A 9,028-nucleotide genomic window follows, 5' to 3' on the forward strand; every position below is an offset into this window, starting at 1 on the left:
ATAATTGACATTACATATTAAATATTTGCTAAACTAGCTACTTGTAGATCTAGAAGTTAAATATTTTTCCTAACTCGTCTTCTCTTTTATAGGTTCTTAAGGGACTATAAGAGATTTCAAGGAAGTTGATCATTTGCGAACAGACACACACGGATGTCGTATGACTTATAGGCAAAATCAAATAAGTTTATGGCGGATGGTATTGGGACAAGCACACTTAGATCACTTGTAAACATGGGAGATGTAGTAAGGCTACGTTGAGGGCATCTTACACACATGACCATTTGGGAGAAATTAGCATTGAGATATATAGAAAGAAATTGCTTAAAGGAGCAGGCATTCAAGATTGACATTCAAAGGAATGACTAACCCTTCACGTGAGAGGTACCACGATGACAAGTGAGCTAGGAAGAACGTATAGTGCACAAAGGTTAGGTTAGCTAAGTTTAAGCTATAACTCAATGTTGGCAACTAAATTTGGTGATGCTTAAGGCAAGTGGGGTATTTGGCAAAGGTTGAGACCATGCAAGGTGGGATGGGTTGCTCAACGACCGAAAGAATTATACAAAGCTCACAGAGGTGAAAGAAATTATTAAATTAAAAAATTTGGTACTCATGCCAGGGCTTGTATGCGGATGATAAACTATTCATGATCATCCCAAGGTGATCAAAACTTGATATCATGAAGCATTGAAGCTTTCTCTTCGACATAGGAATGATACATCTGTAAGAGGATGAAAATGTATAGTGAGCTCAACATGTTGCTAGGTCTTGAGGGATACTGCGGAGGTTGTATTAGGAAAGAGTCATAATCTAGCAAGTGCATTTGTAAAAGTAGAAAAGTGCACAGTTCGTTTAGCAAAGCATAGTAGTCTAAGGGGATGGTGGTCTCTGAAACATCTAAAAGGAATGATGCAAATTATAAAGTTGCTTCAACAAGACAAATATCTAGGAAGAATAAGTTCATACATGTTGAGGAGGGATATTTTAAGGCAACAACTCCACAAAGCTCAACAGACCGAGCAAGCAATGAGTTGTCATATGATCTTGCAGAAGATAATATATTAGTTAATGCATTACAAGATCAAGCGGGGGAGTAACCCAAGCCAACACCAAACGAAAACACACTTGAAGCCGATGTGAACATTGGACTCAATAGAGGGCTGACCTAGGGAATGATGTACATGAGGGCCATTATCAACTTAATACAAACCGAGGAGTAGAGCAATTTTGGTTAAACTTTGTGAAATATCCAAACTGTATGAAGGGACTTGACATAGAAGACGAAACATAAAGTGAAGGCATGAAGCTTTCTTGAGATAGAGGTTAAGAATATAAACTCTTAGAGGGGCAAGAGAGGGATCATGTTATTCCATGGGTCCCTCATTATGATGTAGTGGACTCATCTTGTAAGGTGTCAAAGAGGAAGGGAGCTTTGAGGCACATGCATCTTACTTCAACGAAGCATTTGATAGAGGAACTAAGATGACTCAACTTGCAGTGGCAAAATTAGGGTCAGAAGGTCTTAGTACAGGGCAAGAGGATGTAGAGGCAACTACTCTTGAAAATATACCACAATACTGTCATTTGAGTTGCCACGAAAGAATGGTTCATAGCGAAGATTATGCTAGAGGATAGAGACTCGGGATCTTAACAATGGTAGACCAATTTTAATAAAATCAATGGATTTCAAAAGCTACTATGTGACAAATTGTCCTAGAGCTATGCTTTGTCCGAGTGTGACTCGAGAATGGGTGAATAAAAGTCGATTGCTAAAGGAGCAAATACAATCGAAGATAGATGATGCCCTGTGATATGTTGGCAAAGGTCACACATTAAGAGATCATAGCCCGATATCATCCCATAAAAATCAAAATATACTAGAGATGCTATTATTGAATCTCAGATTTTGATGATGAAATCAATTGGTAAATTATTGATCTAATCCATATATTGAGATAAGTGTTGCAGAATTAACTATGATAGCAATAAAGGCATAAAGCAAGATGTTGGGCCGGAGTCAAATATCGGATGATACGTTGAAGATTCAGACTATGTGCCGGTGGTTCATTGGGAGCTCATCGAGAGTTCGTCTGGAGTTCGCTTAGAGTTCATCAGGAGTTCACCGAGAGTTCTCTGGGAGTTCGTCGAGAAGTTCACTGGAAGTTCGTCGGAAGTTTGTCGAGAAGTTCGTTGGAAGAACAATTGACATACCAAACAAAGATTGCTTAGTTAATGTCTTAAATTATCATAGTTAAACCTTAAGTTGAGTTAGAATTGTGAGGTAATCTCACTAACTTAGTTAGAAGCTGATTGGGCTAGTTAGAAGGCTCATTCAGCCCCTTGGAGTCATGGCCAATGGTGGCACCGCTTAAGACACCATCCTAAGTGGTATGGGTGGTGGTACCGTCAGTAGTTAATATTGCTAGGCGATGGTACCATCAAAGCTCGATCTCTAAGCTCTATTAGGCGGTCGTACTGCCCAGACTAACCAATGGTACTACCCAGTGTCAATCTACATGCGATGGTACCGCCAGTACCCTAGAAACCAGAGGTGTGACAGACTTCAATTTCTAAAGTCATTGGGGCCTATAAATGGCCCACTATTTTCTACATGAAAGGGTACGAAAGTATGAACAATATCTTGAAGTCTTGGGGTGTTAAAAGTATTGTAAAAGTGCTAAAAGACCTCCTCCTCCCTTTCTGAGTCTTATGATCATTCAAAAGAAGTGTGAGGCTTGTAAGGGTTGTCTCCTAAACTCATGAAAAGGAGAAGTGCTGTAAAGAGGGTGGTTGGTATTCGCCTATTGAAGAAAGATCATTAGTAGACGTTGATGGCCTCAATGAGGAATCAGAAGTGAATGTAGGTCACAATGACCAAACCACTATAAATTCCGTTGTGCTCATTTCCATTCTACTTTTTGTTACTGCTATTACTTTTTAAGTTAATTGCTAATTCATTTACTCTAAAATCAAGCATTTTTTGAGATTGGTTTTCAACGAACGAATATCTTATAAAACCGACGATTTTTTTCGCTGCACTAATTCACCCCCTCCCCTCTTAGTGTTGCTATTGATCCTAATAGTTATCAAGAGGCAACATGGTGCAACAAATCATGGTAGAATAATTCAAAGCAATGCAACACCTATGGAGAAGTCCCGCAAGGGACTTGATCATACGGACGATTAGGAGCTATTAAGAGCTCCACTTTAGTGAATAACATGATAGTAAGAAGGGCTACAGATTCAAGGAGTGAAAGTCATGGTATATAAAAGTGAGTCTTTCATGCATCTATCAATTTTTTCATTGGATGAAAGTCTTGGTCATCAGCATATGGGGGCTATGTACCATCGAAGAAAAATTTTAAGTGCAAGCACAGTAGATTTTATAAGGGGGGATTTGATCATACAAAGGTATGATTAGAGGAACTAGAGAGTTGACTATCTGAGAGTCCATATTCGTTTAAGGGATCTTGGCAAGTTAGAAGACAAAGTCGAGTAAGCAAATATTATTACCAAGGAAACTAATGAGAACACAAATGACGCGAGCCTTGCAACATGATGGAGAAGGCTATGCATGGGAGTTATAGTTTATCTTTCGATCGATCAAGAAAAACTACTTGGAGAACACAATGTTGAAGCAAGTGGTCGAAAGGGCCGAGAAAGCGACGACAAGTCTAGAGGAACTTAGCTACCCAAAACCAAGTGTTGGTTAGAATAGAGGTGGACTCGGGAGAGTGTCATAATGTTATAGAGGCAGACCTACCAATCACGAGGAAAGGGACACAAATGCAAGGCAATAGATAGTAGTGTCATAGGCAAAGCAATGTCATGGTACAATAGAGGCGGGACTTTTAAAGTCATCAATCCCTTGCTCTTTTAGAATAAGAACGCTTGGTCATGAAAGGGGTTGAAGAGATAGAGAATGCAAAAGCAAACTCTAAGTATCGAAACAAGGTTGAAGGGTGGAGGCCAAGGAATTTCATAAAACTAGTGTTAATGGGCTTCTCATCAAAATAATTAAAAGTGGAGGACTTCGGGTTGATACAAGAGTGCTGGACCAAGGAACGAAGTAAGTAGTATGTAATGTTGTACTTTTTCTACTTAAAAGAGCAGGCAACAAAGATGATGGAGAAAATAGTATAATCCCAAATGCGATCAAAACTATTGGAAACTTGCTCCATGTTAGGGAGAACTTATACTCTTTTCAAGCAAAACTTTTTATATTCCAAAAGTTTGATGATAGTGAGAATCTGCATTATAGTAGCTAATTTAAACAAGTGTAAACACTTTAGGTACTTTGAAAGTGTAAGCAAAGAGTAAGCAAAAGCTAGTAACTAGCTTAAGGTATAAAGTACAACTCTCGAGGAGGTGGGTGAAGTCAAGTAATCTTTGTCTTCTTAACCCTTAAGAAAATGGGTTAAATTAAGTATCCTAGTTCTCTTATTTATCCAATAGAGGAGTTCTATATAAGTTCAAAGAAACTAAGTGGAAGATAACAATTGTCAAATCCTCACCAATGGTGATTGATGCTATTAAGAGTAAACTATTGAAAGTGGAAGTAAGGCAACCCTCCTTAAAGATGACAACTAAGTAAAAGAGGAATCACTGGTCAAATTTTACAAAGGAAATACCCCAAAAACTTTAAAGTTTGTAAAGAGTTACTTATTAAAGCTTTAATAAGTATCCATCTAGTTCAAGCAACGTAAGACATTTAAGAGACTAACACATAACAAGGAATATCTTTTCCTTTATTTGAAGGATATGTAGGAATAAAAAAGGATCAGCATAACTTAATCGGCCTCACATCAGAGTCAGAGTCATTAGTGGATTGAATCAGTATGGTGAAATTAAAATTCATTATATGAAATTTTAGTCATAACTATCATATGAATGAAATTTATGATAAATGGAAAATATTATAGTTCATTGAATTAGTGTTAGGATTAAAGTGGAGTTTGAGAGACTTAATACATAAGAATATTTTTTCCTTTCATTTGAAGGATTTGTAAGAATCACCAAGGATCAGCAAAACTTAATCGTCCCCACATCAGAGTCATTGGTGGGTTGAATCAATATAGCGAATTAAAGTTCATTATATGAAATTTTAGTCATGACTATCATGTGAATGAAATTTATAACAAATGAAAAAAATCATAGTTCATTGAATTAGTGTTAGGATTAAAGTAGAGTTTGAGTTGACCCAATAGTAATTAAAGAAAATAGGTTTCTACGATCCTTGATGAAATTATTGAAGGCAGACTAGGAGTGGGGTTTTCTCCTATAAACGCTTGTGCAATGTTTTGATAGACTAATTATCCTAAGATATGTAGACCCTTCTAGCATAAAAAAATAATATCTCAAAAGTCAATAAATTAACCTACGTTAGGAATAGAGCGACTTGGTAAAAAATATGAACCTTGACACAACATAAGATCTATTTGTCGGTCTAATCTTTATAAGTTGTAGAATGAGAGTTTAACTTTTTGAGGCACTATCTAGTTTTTGCTCCCCTCTGATAGTAAAAACCATTGTCAAAAGCGCTTCTCAAGATAATCCCTCCAACACCTAAGTAAAAAATCCCAAAGCGGTGGTACGAGGAGTGAGGAGAGAGTGGAGTGCATCAAAAAAAAAAATTATCCTTTGTAACTAATGGTCTATAATTTAAAGTTTTTGGAAAATATTATATAAATATTTCATGCTTCAAAGAATATTTCATTGTGTCCTACTTTGGATGTTGTCCCCATCAATAAATGTAACTAGTTTTCATCATATAGTCACCAATACTTTGGCTCATGAATTAATTGATAAGAGATCAGGAAATCACTAATTGATAAGAAATTAAACAACTAGTTTTTCTTTCAAATATAAAAATTAGAAAAGATAAGTTTTGAACTAATATGTGGAGCGAATTCCCGGATGATATGCTCTCTAAAATAGTTACATTCTCCTCTATTTAAAGGCCAATCTACCTCTTCTCACATGCACAAAAGAGAATCCACATCGGAAACAATGGTGTCCCATTGCTCGACAATGATGCTCGCTCTCCTTCCCTTCTCCCCTTCATGATTGCTCGGTCTAATAGTACGTAATTATATTAGTTCTAACATATGACATATGTCCATGCGTCTTGCTACTGCTTTTCCTTCTTCTATGGTTTTGTTCTCATAAGTTTGATATGGCGGGGATTTGTAGAGCACTCCCTGCATTAAGATCGCTACTGCAATTTGCGCGGAGCCATGCGAAGCTGCCAGCCACTCCCCAACGGCGATCCTCCACAATCTGATCCAACCACTGCCGTCGAGGCTCAATTCGCTGCTGCATTACCACATGATGATCCAGGGAAGCGCTCGGAATAAGTTTGCCCATGCAACGTTTTTAAGGTACCTAAATATAGTCTACGTTGCATAATTGATTGAGTTCTCAGCGATTGCTGTTGTGTCTGTGTGTGTCTTTGATATCAAAAACAGGAGCGGGAAGAAGGTTCCTGCGTTAATTGGATTGTCAACAAGAAGGTTTCTGCGTTAGCTCATAGTCTGCTGTTTAGGCAATTTTGTTGCCACTTGTAAGCAATGAAATAGTTGCTTTTTTCTTTCAAAAATAAAAATCTGAAAAGATGAACTAATACGTCCCCTTTTCCTACTACCAAATCCGTTCTTGGTATTGCTCTAAATGCACGGAGGATTCCCAGAAGACAGGCAATTGTGTTTTGGTAATTTTGTCGCCACTTAATTGGTAAGTAACGTAGTAGCTGGTTTTCCTTTCAAAAGGAAAAATCTGAAAAGACGAACTAATGCGTCCCCTCTTCCTTGTACCAAATCCGTTTCTGATACTGCTCTAAATGAGCCATCGCATTCTCCTCTATTTAAAGGCCAATCTCCCTCCTCTCACATGCACAAAGAAGAATCCACATCGGAAACCATGGCATCCCGTTGCTCCACGATGATGCTCGCTCTCCTTGTCTTCTCCCTCGTCATGACTACTCAGTCTACCAGTACGTAATTGTATTAGTTCTAATTTCTTCTTGGTGGTTTTGGTCTGATAAGTTTGATCCGGCGGGGATTTGTAGACTACTACTCCTTGGACGAATATAGGAACTGCGATATTGTTGGGGAAGGCTGCACGAAAGACGATCAATGCGGGTATATATGCAAAATTTTCGGTCGCTCGAAGAAAAACGTCCTCTGCATTCCCGATCCATTCCACAAAGACCGTGGCAATGTTTGCTGCTGCCTTATTTAATGATGAACCGAGGAAGCGTTGTAATAAGCTCGCACACGCAACATTTTTAAGGTACCTAAAAACAATCAAGTTGCAGAATTGATTGGGTTGTCATCCATGCTATTGTGTCTGTGTTTATCTTTGATATCAAAAATAGGAGTAGCAAGATATGCTCCATTTCTTAATTGAGAAGTTTTCTTACCATAATTTTGTAGCAAAAAGGATTCTGAAAATGTTCTGAACAAAACATGATAATAAGGAATTATTTTGAATATTTATAATTTAAATTTTTGAATTTATCAAAAGAAGAATTTTGAAGGTGATTTAAAAACATCATATTGATAACAATCAAGATCTCTCGTGATAACAACCTCAATAACAACCAAGATCTCCCGACATCATAAATCTGTTAAGGAAAATTCTCCCTTCTAAACATGTATAAATATGAATATTGTATATTGTTTCAATCAATACAATCTAAATCATTTCTATCACATATGACATTCTAAACATGTTAAAACTCGAGGCAATGTGTGATTGTTCTGTTCTGTTCTACCAAAGTAAATCTGTTCTACCAAAGTAAATCTGTATTCTCTACCATTTTATTTTCTCGTGATATTTCCTTTAATAAACTTCATATTCCTTATGAAAAATATAAAATTTTAAATTTTAATGTGACTTGTGCCATATTCTTTATCATCCTTTTTTTGTCTAAAAAAAACTAAACTTCATGGATTTACCTATTCAAGGTCGTGTGCTTCTTATACAGCCCTCTAAGATATTTTTGGGTGTCCTCATGTAAGTGATTTGCTTAGAAACAAAGGCAAGCCACTTTTCAAGGCAGCCTACATAAGAATCGTCCTACATGGAGAGCTTAGAACTAAGGCTTTTAAGGTTGTTGTGGAAAATTTCTATAGGGTTAGGGATCCCATCACAAGAAGATCCATTTTTCTGAATACATGAGTTTGAATTGGGGTATTCAAACTAATGGGGTTCCACCCTGAAAGGTTTTCTATAATTCTTCCTAGGATACCTTGAGGATATCTTGATTAACATGGGGATGAATAGAGGTGATACATGAAAATGAAACAAAACAGCATCATTGGACATAAGAAAACCAACTATTATTAGAAAAATTGTTAGGACCGAAATCAATACTAAGAGCGGGGTGAATTAATGCTTTCGATAAAAATGTCAGTTTTAAAAAATCTTTGTTTGATGAAATGATAATGAAAGCATGCTTGACTTAGGGTAAGTGAACTAAGTAATTAACTCGGAATGTAATAGCAATGAAACGCAGAAAGAAAGTACAAATCGGATTTATAATGGTTTGGTCATCATGACCTACGTCCACTTCTGATTCCTCTTTCGTTGAGGCCATCGACGTTCACTAATGATCTTCTTTCAATGGGCGAAGATCAACTACCCTCTGACAACTCTTTCTCCTTTTCACGGGTTTAGGAGATAACCTTTACAAATCTTCCACCTCTCTTAGACTAAGCCTGAAACTTAAAGAGGAGGATGACACTTAGTACTTTTTCAACTCAGAATAACAACCCATTTATGCTCTTTTTTTTTTATTGCCCCAGTAGGAAAGAGTGAGGTCTTTATAACCCTAAATGGATTCAAATTTGAAGCCAAAAATGATCTCATCCCGGGTTTTCGGGGTATTGGTGGTACCATCGCTGGTATTGGTTGGTACCATCACCTACAGACTGACACTGGACGATACCACTGTCTGATAGCCTCGAAGACCAGGATATTGGAGACTGAGTCTCTAGCGGTTCCACTGCCTGGTCTGGTAGTG

This window comes from Musa acuminata, chromosome BXJ3-6 (genome assembly GCF_036884655.1).
Source record: "Musa acuminata AAA Group cultivar baxijiao chromosome BXJ3-6, Cavendish_Baxijiao_AAA, whole genome shotgun sequence".
NCBI classification, from domain to species: Eukaryota; Viridiplantae; Streptophyta; class Magnoliopsida; order Zingiberales; family Musaceae; genus Musa; species Musa acuminata.